Below are 16,600 nucleotides of genomic sequence, written 5' to 3'. Positions count from 1 at the left end.
GAAACTCCCTAACAAATTCGGTTTGTTCTAGCTTTATTTCTGAATATACCAATTTTCTACTAGAAACTCGTTCCCGAACACGAAAACTGTTCAGAATATATTTCTTTGCTATAAATAATCACCAACCCACCCTCATATCATATTTAACATGTGATTGTTAGTTTATGATCATAGCTAACAGTAAACGAATGGTATCAGAGGTGATCGTTTTATGTTCATATAATTTACAGAAAATTCCCCTCATTTTTACATATATCAGATCTTGTTAAACTAAATAAAAAAAAAACGCAAACTAAAACTAGTGTCAAAGTTTAAATTATACACAGATGTCAAAGGTTAAGAATCAAGAAATCTAAAGTGGGAAAACAGTGTCAAATAATATTATTTATTGCCTGTGTTTTCTCATAAGTTTCTCTCAGCCAAGGGGGTCTATTTCATATCAAACCTGCATTTGTTGTAAACGGAATTGACATGTATAAAAGACACTCGACATTGGAACATGTTCGAGAGATTTATGTTGCTAGTGGTGGTAATGTTAAGAGGATATATAAATCTTCACGCAAAATAGTTTTCATATTGAATAGAATAGACTTTCACATACCTTGATATGTCATGTTATAGGTGCGCCTGCAACAGCTAAGTTTTGTATTTTAAAATGCTTAAACATTTCTCCACAAAGTGTGGTGGACTGTAATAGGTCTTGACAATTCATCGTTGAAATAACACTTGCTGAAATCTTTGCAATTTGTTCTCTTGGAGGTTAAACAGTTTTTTTTCGTGTTTGTACAAACTCAATATACCCTCCATACTTTGGTGGAGGGTTTAAAAATGATACATTTTATTAAAATCGCATTTTTAATTTAAATGCAATATGTTACAATTTCTTCTCCCCAAACCCTTAAATCAAACACTCTTCGCAGTGACGATAAAAAAAAACAGTTGTCAACCGAAACTGTGACATAACATTGGTAATTGTGTCACTACTGTTATGAACTTCACGGAAATGGAAAATAACTAATACAAAAAATGCCTTAAAACACAAGTGTCCACATTCATAAGGGGGTGAAATGCACTCGTTGATGCTTTTATCGCAATTGAGCCTTGGGAAGGATAATAGCTTCAGTTTGAGAGTGAATGTCACCAAACTCACAAACAACACCCACAATGACTCCCAAGTGAACTTATGTAAATATTTATTTAACGCCACGAGCAGTGGTGACTGATTATCACGGATTAAAAACATTTTCATCTTGCTAGAGAAATAAAAAAATGCATACATACTAGAATAAGCAATATATAAACCAGTAAAGAAGTTTAAAAGTTTTTATGAGAATTCAATTATACACGCCATGATTATAATTATAATTTAAAGTTCAAAGGACTAAATAAGCCGAAGCATTTGTATCTTTTAAATTCGGACTTGTATTGTCCATTTGGTGCAAAATTAATTTGAAATCATATAAAGATACATATAGGAGCTATATTCAAATCTGAACCGATCTCGATAAAATTTGGCAAAGATATTTCTTAGCTGTATTTGATATATTTCCCTGAATATCGTTGTTACGGAGTGCATATTGCGGCTGTGGGTAACAAATATAACAAATCGGAAGAACAATATATATCGGAGCTATAGCTATATCTGAACCGATCTTCACCAAATTTGGCATACTAGCTTCTCATTTGGGCAAATATTAGACGTTTTGTGCACAAGAAAAGGTAAATCGGACGAAGTTATATATGGGAGCTATATCCAAGTCTGAACCGATTTCGATAAAATTTAGCAAATGTATCTCTGAGCTACATTTGATATATTTCCACAAATATTGTTGTTAAAGAGAGCATATTACGGCTGCGGAGGACAAAAATAACAAATCGGATGAACAATATACATGGGAGCTATAGCTATATCTGAACAGATTTCGATCAAATGTGGCAAACTTATTTTCGGGCCTAATTTGGTTGTATGTGCAAAATTCCATACTATTCGGGCTGATACTGCACGTTTGAGGCACAATAAAAGGCAAATCGGACGAAGATATATATGGGAGCTATATCTAAATTTTTACCGATTATCTCCAATTTCAATAGGGTTCGTCCTTGGGCCAAACAAATGTTGTTTGCAAAGTTTCATCTCAATCGGATAATAAATGCATTTTGTTCACAAAAATACATGGACATCAACTCAGAAAGTGATTCTATGGAGATTCCCAAGAGTAACTATGGGTCTACCTCGCTTCCTTCTCCGTGTTACAAAAAAATGCACAGAGACATAATACCCTTACCACTATGTGGTGTAGGATATAAAAATGGTGTAAGTTGGGTTATACTCTCGAAAGTTGTTGTAATGCCTCGACTATGATCCAGGTTTGCCCTTGATCCCACAATAACATGGTATTATAGCTCTATACACTAGTTGGTAAAATTTTCATTTGACAAAGCTCGTCGAGAATTTATGTGATGGGCCAAGAAAACTCCTTCGCTTAAACTTATGGGCGATATAACTAAACGTAGCAATTTATTTCATTAATAATAGAAAATAAATTCCCCAAAAAATATTTCATTAAGGATTCCAAATTTAAACATATATAAGAGCGCGTTTTTCAGAATAATTGTTCATTTTTCTTAACTACTTAATCGATTTTACCGTGACCTGTCTATACTATTGTTTTATTTTAAAAGTATAGTATCGTGCTTCTACTCCCATGAAATAAAGAAAAGAAGTAACAATCTGAAGAAATGAGTTTCTAAGGTTTGTTTCTGGCTCCTGAGGGTATGCCCTGTTTTTTGCATTTTATTAAAAAAGGAATTATTTCAAGATGAATATGAACAATCAGGCTAACAACAGCTCCAAGCTATGCATACGGCAGGCTCTTGATGACTACCCATTCCAAGAAAACTAGAAAATCACCGTTTACCATCATCACATAAGCATCAACATGGGCAGCATGGATTTCAAGAAGAACTAAACATATCAGCCCATTTGAAAACAAAAGGGGTCGTCCTTTGTGTCATTTATTTGCTTATCCGCCGACCGGCCTTCAGTCCTCATTCCACTATTCTGATGTAGATGAAGAAGCTTCTATTTTTTTTTTTTTTTGTTATTACGTTCAACCAAATAATTCCTGTTAGGTTGGGGTTTGGAAGATTCAACAAACAATTCAGACAGAAATGCAAGCATACCAGTCCAAGAATGATTGAGTATAATTCCCTCACAGTTGTTCAATGGAATATAACTCCTCGCACAGCTGTTTCGCTTTCATTGGAAGTGTGGACATGCAACAAAATATGCAACATGACTATTAGCTCCTATGACACATGGTTACGCATTACAATGGTGCACTTACCTTTGAATTATGCGTCAGGCATCGTGTGATGCATATTTATCCCTTTTGTTTTGACTGAATGTATAGCAACGGTGGCCTGTGCGAGGACCTCACCCAGATCTATTCATGGCTGGAATTACCTTAATATCTGTAATCACGTACAGATATCACAGTGTTCTGTGTTTAGTAACATATTAAAATTTGGAAACAAAGGAACAGTCAATAAAAGTGCTGATTGAATAAAGTAGCTATAAATTTTTATGGGTATAGAGATGAAATTAAGATGATTGTTTTCTTAAAATGTCAAAAATTAACAAAAAAAAAGCAAAGCTGAAATTGAATTGTGTGCCCACACATTTGTGGGAACCCATAATACACTCTCAATTCTACATTGCTTCCGATAACAAATGTTGCTAAAACCATCAGGGAAACAAATATCTGGGGGAACGAACCGTTTGAAACCAGCTATACCAATCCTTGGACCAATATGGTGAGTTGCTTTTTTCCCTTCGCAATACCAACTGCGGCTTTACAGCGAATCGTTGAAAAATCAGAATGCCTTAAATCGGGATGTGTCATTGTATGACACTTTAATTTTATCAAATTACCGTTCATTGGCCAAATTGACATTGAAATTTAAACTGTCCGTCCAGTATATTCTTTACAATATTCAAAACAATCCCTGATAAATCTTAAAATCTATGATTTCAGGAACAAATATTAAAATCCATCGATTTTAGCTTTTATGCCTTAGTAGAAGTATTGTTAAACCCACGGACTAATCATTCATTGTAGAGTAAAATGTCCTTGTTAAAAAAATCGTTTTGCAATGGGTTAATAATCCAATTTAGTTAACGAGTTATAATCTGACTTGCAAAAATATTGCAATTCTGAAATATTATTTACAAAAAGACCTACTATTTAAATCTGGTGTTTAAAGACTCCTTAATAATTCACCGGACAATCCTTTAAAGTATTTTGTAAAGATTTCTAAAAAAACAAAGCGGATATTACTTTGACAGTAAATAAAAAATACCCTAAAAACGCGATTATATGTTTTATAACTCTTCAACATATGTTCTTAAAACTCCAAGTTCTTCAAGAACGTGGCGTAAAATTTGTAAACGATAGGAAATTTCTGAAAATTATGCTTATAAATACTCAGTAGGTTTCAACAAACCAAAAGCCTTAATGTCTTTTATGTTTACATATGCAATATTTATAAATTCTCCGTAAATTCATTCCTTGCAAAATTTCAAAAAGTCAGACAAAGGAATGGACGGACACGTCGATTCCATATGGGATGGATGAGTGTCGAAGGTTTTTTCTTCTCTTCATTGTTACATCATAATGTTTAATTGTTAAATAAATCAATGTCACAAATATCCCATGTATCGTTATGAGGAGTTCGTGAATAAAAAAAGAGAGCTTCAATGAACGATCCGCAATACATACCAGAAATATACAACAGGCTACAAAGGAACACAATTTTTTGTTGCAATGGATGTAGTGGCGGTGGTAATTTACCTTTTTCAAGAGGTGGAGTAAGTTGGTACTGTAGCCCTGTGGAGAATTGAATTGCCAGTAAAATATGTTTCCATTGTTGTTAAAGTGTATTTGTTGTAAAACATAATATAGAAATGAATTGAACTGAATCCAAACAAGTAAAAAACAGGAAGTTGGGCCGGGCCGATCTTTGAATACCCTTCACCATTTGGAACGAATTTGGAAGTTTTCAAAGAATAATATTCACCAAAAATTCTGTTAAAATCTTAAAAATACCGAATATTGCCGTTATCTTGGGGTCTATACGAAGACGTGGACCTCAATAGTAAACTCTTGTCGTAAGCCATTACAATATTGAAATACGGAACTGTGAATAACCGAAAACCGTGAATAATGTAGCTAATATCACAACATTTTGACATAGGCTAAGTACTCATTACGAATCCTAGGTACGCAATTTCAAACAACTCATCAAAATACCGAATATAGGGAGGTACCGTTATATTGGGGACCTATAGACAATAATCTTCCAGGGTACTCTGAAGGAAATCCCTATGTGGATTTTCTGACAATTTTATTGAAAAATTTGACTACAATCATAAAAATACCGAAAATCGGGGATACCGTTGTAAATGTGCTATACGATATCATGGACTTATATAGACAATACTCTTCCAGGGGGTAAAGTACTCAACTCAACTCAAACTCCTCGTGTTTATTTTCAGACAAAAATGTGGCTTAAAACATCAAAATACACAATATATACCGAACCATAAAAAACGATATCGTTGACCTATATAAACAATTCTCTTCCAAAGAGTAAAGTACTCATAAAGAACTCCTTGTGTGGCTTTTCAAACAATTCCATTGGGAAATGTGGCGAAAATCATCACCGGGGTACCGTCGTATGGGGACTATACGATATCGTTGACCTTATATACAATTATCTTCCAAAGTGTAAAGTACTCTGAAAAAACTCCTTGTGTGAATTTTCAGACAATTCCATCGGAAAATGTGGTTATGCGATATCATGGATCGATATAGCCCATCTTCGAACTAGACCTACCTGCAGACAAAAGACTGATCTATGCAAAATTTTAGCTTCCAATCTAAATTCGTTTTGACTTCATGGTGATTACAAAAGACGGACATGTCTAAATCGTCTTAGAATTTTACGCTGATCAAGAATATATATACTTTGTTATGTCTAAAATGATTATTTCAATGAGTTACAACCGGAATAACGAACTTAATATGCCCTCCATACTATGTGTGGTGGAGGGTATAAAAAGTAATTATTTCAAGATGCATATGGACAATCGAGCAAACAAACAACGCTTAGTTATGCATTATGCAGGCTCTTTATGACTACCCAATCCAACAAGTAGTCAAGCGCCATTTAGCATCATCCATGAACAACCACATCGGTAGAATGGAATTCAAGAAGAATCAAACATATCAGCGCATTTGAAAAAAAGGGGTCGTCCTTTGTGTCATTTGTTAGCTTATCCACCGACCGTCTTCCTACCACTGTTCTACAGACGATAATGAAGCTGATATTATTTTTGTTGTTATTGCGTTCGGCAGACAGGGGTTGGTATATTCAATAAACAATTCGGACAGATATTTCAGCATTGCATAGCCAACACGTGCAGATCAAGATGATTCCATGGAATACAACCGTCTTGAACAGCTGTTTCGTTTTCGTTGGAAGTGTGGATATGCAGCAAAATAAGCAACATGACTATTAGCCCATATAACATTTGGTTACACATTAAACTGACGAACTTACCTTTCATTTGTGCACTAGGCATTGTGTGATGCATATATGTCCCTTTTGTTTGGACTTGATGTATGACAATCGTGGTCTGTGCGACGACGACACCCAAACCTATTCATATTTAGAATTCGAATATAAATAACATTGAAATTCGTGCTCAGAATTGAATAGCTAATCGCATTTAAATCACATACTGAGATCACAGTGCTCTGAGATAGGTGAGCTATATGGATATAATATAATTTAACCGATGATGCACTGATTGAATTATGAAGTTATGACGTGAAGTCGGAAAGAGTAAAATTAAATAAAAATATAAAACACATCAACTACAATCCTCACAATTTAATTCAAACAATAAAGTAAAACAATTGTCGTGGAAATTAAAAATACTAATGCTTTGGACTAGGATAAACCCAAACAAGTAAAACAACATTAAGTTTGGCCGGGCCGAACTTTTAATACCCTCCACCTTAAACATTAGAACCTATTGGGACCCACAAATACCAATTTTTAGACATATTCGCGGGAAAATGTCGCAAAAATCATCAAAATATCGAATATCGGTACCGCTATATGGGGTTATACCAAAGCGTTTTCCCATAATATAATATTTCGCCACCGCAGCTAGAACCCATTATGACCAACAAATACCAATTTTTAGACAAATCCATGAAAAAATGTGACAAAAAGCATCAAAATAATGAATATCGGGAGGTACCACTATATGGGGGTTATACCAAATCTTGGACATATATATAAATAATATATATATAAATTGACATAGTTAATCAAATGTTTCTAAACACTGTGCAACTACAACACTCGGTAATGAATGTTACAAATCGTAACTCCTTATGTTTCTATGTATGCATGTGCAATAATAAATTCTATATAAATTCATTCGTTTTGAAATTTTCAAATTCAAAGACAGACAGAGAGATGGACAGACACATGGACTCTGCATGGAATGGATGAGTGTCAGAGTTTTTTTTTCTCCATCGTTACATCATAATGTTTAATTGTTAAATAAATCAATGTCATAAATATCCCGTATGCTATTATGAGGGAACGTCGCAGAGTGTGTGTGTGTGGGGGAGAGAGAGAGAAATTGCCAATGGACATCCCACATTACATGTATTCATGTTTGTATATGATACCCCATTTACACCGTCAGCAGCCAGAAGAACACTAGAGTTACAAAAGAATGCACAAATTATTGATGCAATGTTTCTGGTGGTGGTGGTGCAATCGATGTTTGCCAAGAGATGGCTAGAGGTGATTTGGTAGTCCTGTGAAGGATTTAATTGCCAGTAAAGTATGTCTGCATTGTTTTTTAAGCATATTTGTTGTAAAACATAAATTAGTAACGAATTGAACTGAATTCACAAAATCGGACAGAATAGAAATTAGGAAAAATCTAAAGATTTTTTGAAATGATTAGATGATATGTTGATGTTGTGTTACGAAAGGGTGATATTGGCATGTGTAGGAAATGCTGGCTTGTTCCTAATTGTACATTAAAAGTGATACAGCTGTTAGGGCTACAAAGGACATTTTACTTCTAACATTAAATGTAAATCAGTTGTTGTTGTTTTTTTTTAATTGGATGGTGAGTTGCTTAAAGCTTTAGGCAGGTTGTTATTTTTATACCCTCCACCTTGGAAAGGTGACCCCATAAAGAATATATATTCATAATCAGCATAAAATTCTAAGTCGATTTGACGATGTCCGTCTGTCTGTCTGTTGAAATCACGATATAGACCACATTATTTGACGTAGAGCGCCAAAATTTAGCAGAACAATTTGTATTGTGTCTAGGATGGTATTGAAAATGAGATATATCGGTCCACGTTCTGGTATAGTCCCCACATAACGGTACCTCCCGATATTCGATATTTTGATGATTTATGCCACATTTTTTCACGGATTTGTCTAAAAATTGGTATTTGTTGGTAATAATGAATCCTAGTTTGTGTGGCGAAACATTGTATGTATAGGTCCACGTTTTGGTATAGTCCCCATATAACGGTACCTCCCAATATTCGGTATTTTGATGGTTTTTGCAACATTTTTTCACTGATTTGTGTAAAACTTGGTATTTGTGAGTCATTATGGGTCCCAGTTCGTGTGGCGAGTCATTGAAATTATAGGTCCACGTTTTGGTATAGCCCCCATATAATGGTACCTCCCCATATTCGGTATTTTGATCATTTTTGCCAAATATTTTCGCGGATTGGTCTAAAAATTGGTATTTATGGGTCATAATGGGTTCTAGCTCCGGTGGCGAAACATTGCATGTGTAGGTCCACGATTTGGTGTAGCCCCCATATAACGATACCTCCCAATATTCGGCATTTTAATGGTTGTTGTCACATTTCTTCTAATGTTTCGTTTACCCTAAGGTGGAGGGTATTAAAAGTTTTGGCCCTGCCGAACTTAATGCTTTTTTACATGTTTATTGCTTACAATTTGAACAGATGTTATTCATGCTAATGGTCTTAACATCCTATCGTTCAAATAATGAGTTATAAATACAAGCATATGACTATGTAATAGATATGCTCCACGTAATCCAACCACAAAAGTATGATTTCAAAAACCTTGACCTTGAGAGACTTTGGAAAGAAGAAATTGATATCCAGATATTGTTATTACAATTCTTGCAATGCCAGTTTATATAATAATTAGTCATCTCATGTAAAAGTGGGTTATCTTTCCAATGTCAAGAATTTCAGAAGACCCTAAATGTAGATAATTTTATTTAAAATGTTTATATCTCCACCTTGGAAAGGAGGGTATGATGAAATAAATATATACATAAATGAGGAATGAGTGACTCATCATATACGCCCAGGCGAAAAGGCTGAAGTTAGAATCATAAAATTTGGCATTTGATGCGAATTATGGTAAGATAATGCTTTCATTTTAGATATACGTACTGGTACTGAAAGTACAAAGAGGTAGCAAAAAATTTAACCACCGTGTTGGGCAAACAGTTAGAGCTAGAATGAAATGAGGGTGGCTTATAGGTTGTACCAAAGGATTTTTGGAAATTCGTACTATAAATGTTCTTAAACGCATTAAATTTGGAACTAGTTATTATGTGAAGGGATAGTGCTAAAATCTTGATATTTGGTAAAAGAACTAAGTTGCTGAAGCAGGGTTAATATGAGGAAATACTTTTGGAAATTTGTACTAGGTGTAGGAACTGTACTAAATGGTACTTAGTTTGATACAATGAGGGTTCGGGTGAACGGATAAAGCTGGAATGTTGAAATGTGTATGTGTGTGTGTGAAGGGTTGAGATTCAAACGTGATTTTGAAAATGTATGTACTAAAAAGTTCGAAAAATATTAAATTTATTAAACTTGGTATTTAAAGGAATGAATACAGTTGGACAACTAAAATTTTGTATTGTAAAATATTTGTATACACAGAGAAGGAATAGAACTAGAATTTTGAATTTCGGCATTAAGATCACTGTTTTATATGAGATCACTGAAATAAAATAGATAGAACTTGAAATTGTAAAAAAACAAGTAAAAAAAACATTAAGTTCGGTCGGGCCGAATATTTAATACCCTCCACCTAAGGGTAATGGAAACATTAGCGTGGGAAAATGTGGCAAAAATCAATAAAAAACCGAATATCGGGAGGAACCGATATATAGGGCTATACAAAAACGTGGACCTATACATACAATGTTTCGCCAACGGAGCTAGAACCTATTATGACCAACTAATTCCAATTTTTAGACAAATTCGCGAAAAAATGTGACAAAAACCATCAAAATACCGAATATCGGGAGGTACCGTTATAAGGGGGGTATACCAAAGCGTAGACCTATACATACAATGTTTCGCCACACGAACTAGGACCCATTATGACCTACAAATACCAATTCTCAGACAAATCTGTGAAAAAATGTGGCAAATATCATTAAAATACCGAATATCGGGAGGTACCGCTAACGTGGACTTATACATACAATGTTTCGCCACCGGAGCTAGAACCTATTATGACCAACAAATACCAATTTTTAGACAAATCCTTAAAAAATGTGGCAAAAATCATCAAAATACCGTATATCGGGAAGTACCATTATATGGGGGCTATAGATGCAATCTTTGTGGACTTATAGATGCAAGGTTTCGCCACCGGAACTTGAACCCATTATGACTAACAAATATCAATTTTTAGACAAATCCATGAAAAAATGCGGCAAAAATCATCAAAATACCGAATATCGTGGGTACCGTTATATGGGGACTATACCAAAACGTGGACTGATATATGTCATTTTCAATACCAACCATCCTAGACACAATACAAATTATTCTGCTACACTTTGACGCTCTACATCAAATAATGTGATTTCAACAGACAGGCAGACTGACAGACAGACATCGTTAAATTGACTTAGAATTTTATGCTGATTATGAATATATATACATTATGGGGTCTACGACGAATATTTTGACATGTTATAAACGGAATGACAAAGTTAATATACCCTCCTTTCCAAGGTGGAGGGTATAATAACACAAAAAAATAAATTTTAATCAATTTTTTTTATTTGAAAGATCAATACGTGACATTAACATTTGAAAATGATTTCGGGCATATTTCGGCTGTTCTTGACGAAGTGCATTCTGGACGTCCAATTTTTGGCCACTTTTTCGAGCACTGCTGGCCGTATGTCACGAATAACACGAACAATGCTGGTCTCCAACAATGCGTCATTTGTGCTGGTTTATCAGCATAAACCAGTGACTTCACGTAGCCCCACAGGAAATAATCGAGAGGTGTCAAGTCGCACGACCTTGGAGGCCAATTGACAGGTCCACTTCTCGAAATCAACTTATCGCCAAATTTTGATTTCAATAAGTCGATGGTTGAGTTCGCCGTATGGCACGTAGCACCATCCTGTTGAAACCAAATCTCCTCCGGATTAATGCCATCCATATTTTTAAACAAAAAAATATTGATCATGGTGCGGTAATGATCTCCATTGACTGTAACACGAGTTCCGGCCTCAATTTTGAAGAAATAAGGTCCGATGTTGCCACCAGCGTGAAAACCACACCATATGGTGCATTTTTATGGATGTAATGGAGTCTGTATTGTCTCTTGTGGATTGGTCTCACTCCATATGTGGCAATTTTGCTTAATAACAAACCCGTTAAGCCAAATTGTGACTATAATCCGAAAATATCGAATATCGGAAGATACTACAGGGTTGTCCATATTCGACGGACCCATCTGACAACGCCATATCTTTTGACAGAGATGTCACATCGCTTAATGACATACCGCGTTTGAAGCGTCAGTCCAAGCTGATTTTTACCATGAACCAATACACGCCACGCGAGCGCTCTGAAATAGTTGAAATTTACATTCACAGAGGAAGTCAATTGTGAAAACTCAACGTGCTTTTAAAACATTAAAAAATGTGAGAAGTGCGCCTTCTATGAACACCATTAAGCGTTTATACGAAAAATTTTCGACTGGTAAGGCTCTTTCTAATCCGAAGAGGCCATATAAAAGTCGACCAAGGCGATCGGCCGAGAATATCGCTGCCGTACGAGCCAGTGTTAAGAGGTCCCCAAGAACATTCCAAAAACGCCGTTCTCAGCAGTTGGGCATGGCTCGGTCCACTTTACAACGGATTATTCTCATTGATTTGCATTTGTTCCCATACAAAATTCAATTGACGCAAAGAATGTTGCCTGCGGACAAGCCTCATCGATTGGAATGGGCCCAAAGAGTCATGGGTCCGTCGAATATGGGCAACCCTGTATTATATTGGTTATATGTATATGAAAGTGTGGACCTTTATGGGTAATGCGAGCCATATTAATTGCCAAAGTGCTAGCTTGAAATAGATCTTTTCTCTTCTGTTTCATAAATTCTTGTGACCATTTATTTCAACTTTAAATGGACCACATCCTTTAAATAACCCCTAAAGAAGGACAACCCCAAGAATAACAGCAACAAGCATAAAACAATAAAATAAAAAAATTAAAAGGGATTCTTTCAAGGCTAGTGGTTGGTACTATTAAAAGCTAAATATATGTAAGTAGTAAACTAGTAAATTGAGGCGTAGAACTTTCTTTAAGTAAAAGAAGAAGTTCTCTTGCCGAACCACAATTCATCATTTATATAAACCACAAATATTGTGGTAAATTAAAGCAATAACAATGCTCCATTATTGACAACAACAGCACCATCGACAAACGTACTTTCTGTAAATTAGCTACCTTTTGGCATTGGGACAGGAGTTCACTTGCGAAAACGTACAAATAACAAACAGTAAAACTTCTTTGCCAATCCAACATCATTGAACTCGTCAATTTGCCCAACCTTTTTCCTGTACGGCAACGAATTGGAACGCCCTTTATGGCAGGAACTACATACATGTGTGGGTTATATTCGACTACAAGCCGAGTAGACATTGTCGAGACGTTTAGATGTTCTTGAAAAAAAAAATAAAAAAAAAAACCAAGGAAGCCAAAATCGTAATACAGGAGGACGTTCGTTCACTTTACAGGGGTAAAGTTGAGAGATGAAAACGTTAAGGACTTCCGTCGACAACTGTGGCTGGAGAACGATTTTGATTAAAATATTTTGCGTGCAATCGCCAACAAAAATGTTTATCGATAAAACGGAACATTTTTTTGGGGATGGTAAGCTCTTCGGTGGTATTTCTGTTCTTTTACTGTAAAAAAAATGATTTATTTGTATGCTTGTGATTGCAAGAGGCCGTACTTGTAGACTATGTGCGTTTAAACAATTACAACTTCAATACAATTTTTTTGTTAATAGTTACTTTAAATTATATAAGAATACTCTATAGTTGTTAGTATTTTGTTTATGTATTAAAGTCGATATTTTATGTTGATTTACGCTCTAAGCTAAGTTAATAAACCAATCCTTTTTTACTTAAGATAAAAATGATTGAAATTTGGCACGAGAGCTTGTATAATATGTAGGTAAATTGCTATTTGGTTATATCGAACTATATGTTTACCAGATTTTACAACCTTGAAAAGGGCATATCTTATAATTACGCTTTAATCCTATTCCAAGCTCTAATCCAATGCAAAATCTCGCATCGATTGTTCTATAATTCAGACTGTAGACCGACTGACAAAACCAAGAACATTTTCTTTCTATACCCTCCACCAAAAAGAGTATGGAGGGTATATTAAGTTCGTCATTCCGTTTGTAACTCATCGAAATAATCATTTTAGACCCAACAAAGTATATATATTCTTGATCAGCGTAAAATTCTAAGACGATATAGCCTTGTCCGTCCGTCTGTCTGTCTGTTGTAATCACGCTACAGTCTAAACGAATTAAGATAGGAAGCTAAAATTTTGCACAGATCTCTCTTTTGTCTGCAGACAGGTCAAGTTCGAAGATGGGCTATATCGGTCCACGATATCGTATAGCCCCCATATAACGGTACCCCCCGACGATCGGTATTTTGATGATTTTAGCGACATTGTTTACCGAAATCGTTTCAAATTTGGTATTTAAAGTTCGTAATGGATACTATATCCATATAGCCCCCATATAACGGTACCCCCGATATTCGGAATTTTGATGATTTTAGCGACATTATTTAACGGAATCGTTGCAAATTTGGTATTTGAAGTTCGTAATAGATACTGCAGCACAAAAAAGAAAATGGGCCATTTAGGTCCACGTCTTCGTATAGCCCCCATATAACGGTGCCCCCCGATATTTCGTATTTTGATGATTTTAGCGACATTATTTACCGGAATTGTTTCAAATTTCGCATGTGAAGTTCGTAATGGATACTTCATCCCATGCCAGAAAATTGTCTGTGCAGGTCCACGTCTTCGTATAGCCCCCATATAACGGTACCCCCTATATTCGGTATTTTGATGATTTTAGCTACATTATAAACAGATTTTTCTTCAAGTTTCGCATTTAAATATTGTAATAACTTATGACAAAGTTGGCTGTGCAGGTCCACGTCGTCGTATAAGCATTTGGTATTTTTAAGATTTTAACAGAATTTTTAACGAATTTTATTTATTTATTTATTTATTCTTTTTTTTTTTTGGAAATTGCCAAATTTGTACCAAATGGTGGAGGTTATTTAAAGTTTTTACTTGTTTGTTAATAGTCACTTAAAATTAAATACTATATATATACTATAGTTGTTAGTATTTTGTTTATGTATTAAAGTCGACATTTTATGTTGATTTACGCACTAAGCTAAGTTAATAAACCAATCCTTTTTACTTAGGATAAAAAATTGAAATTTTGCACGAGAGCTTATATAATATGTAGGTACATTGGTATTTTGTTATATCGGACTATATGTTTACCAGATTTTACAGCCTTGAAAAGGGTATATTTTATAATTACGTTTTAATCCTATTCCAAGCTCTAATCCAATGCAAAATCTCGCATCGATTGTTCTATAATTCTGACTATAGACTGACTGACAAAACCAAGAACGTTTTCTTTTTTTTAGTTCGTTTCAGCCACTAAATATTTTGCGAACATCCCCAAAACCAATATGCTTTTATTCTAACTTCATGGAAATTTTGAAGATTGGGCCATTATTTTGAAATTTTATTTCATTACAAATTGACGTGGCAAACGGACGGACGATCTAACTAAGATAGATTGACTTATTTCAAAAGAGATAGAGATCGAATGATCGATAAACTACATTATAGGTGTAGGACCAATATTCCGAAGTGTTACAAAATTTTTGGTCCAATCAAACTTAAAATACCCTCAACAGATATTGTTGTAGGGTATATTGAAAACATTTTGAAATAAACCTCAACTGTGTGCGTTGGGTCGTATCATGGTATCACAAAGAAATGAACAATTCACAATTCCTGCATGAAATTCTAAGCAACGAGGGCGAGTTGGATAACATTCCAAGGGGTGGAAATTAATTTAGTATTGGTCTCATTGTTTCTACTTCCCTCAAACCTAAGGCAATAGCTTTCAGAATCAAAACCTCTGAAGCAAATCGTGGTATTAATACCCAAAACAAGAATGAAAAATGGAGATTAAACTCAATGCGAAACTTCTCAATTAAATCAACTCAAGTCAAAATAAAAGCAATGGAACGCATGATTTTTAACAACACATTAAGCAATTACTTTTTAGGGTATGCCTGTGCGTGCCATTTAGACTTGGAAGTGGTATGAGTTTTGTTTAAAAACAATGAAAATATTTATAAAGAGCTGTAGTTTCTACATCTACAGATTTTGCCCCATAAAGAAATAACACTCGAACTATTTTACTTCCAAAACATAAGAAACAAACATTCACTTCCGTCGCATAAGCAGCCCACATTCTTCCAATGCATATGACTAATGTGATTGATTAATTTCACGCCATCAACATATCGACGATGGCATCAGACAGATGATATTTTTATTGAACCACCCATACGTGTCATTCATAAACTGTCATTGCCATTTAGGTGGTGAAATAATTTACGATGCTAAAACCAAGTAAAACCACCTAAATATACTTATAGCCCCATTGGCAGTTCATGTTGGCTTAGCAATGGTGATTTCGTCACACTTTCACACGCTGGTCAATGTGTGTCGTATGTAAGAATTGCCAAGAATCCTAAGAATACCAAGAGAAATGGTTCCGAATCAGCCTACAAATCATGCATAAAATTTGCGGGTGACATATGGAAAATATTGCGTGAAAATGTATGAGTGGCGTGTCTAATGTGGAGGATTTCGTGGGAATGCATGTGAGTGAAAAAATCATATGAGGAATATTGAAAGTTCTTAGCACGGTAACTCGATGTAACTTAACTGTTTAATCAAATACAAAATATAAATAACTAGTAAAAAAGCAGTAAGATCGGCCGGGCCGAACTTTGAATACCCTCCACCATTTGGAACGAATTAGAAATTTTTCAAAAAAAAAAATAAATAAATAAATAAAATCCATTGAAAATTCTTTT

The sequence above is a fragment of the Musca domestica genome, unplaced genomic scaffold (genome assembly GCF_030504385.1).
Source record: "Musca domestica strain aabys unplaced genomic scaffold, Musca_domestica.polishedcontigs.V.1.1 3, whole genome shotgun sequence".
Lineage (NCBI taxonomy): Eukaryota > Metazoa > Arthropoda > Insecta > Diptera > Muscidae > Musca > Musca domestica.
The sequence above is the reverse complement of the archived record's forward strand: the minus strand, read 5'-3'. Positions refer to the sequence as shown.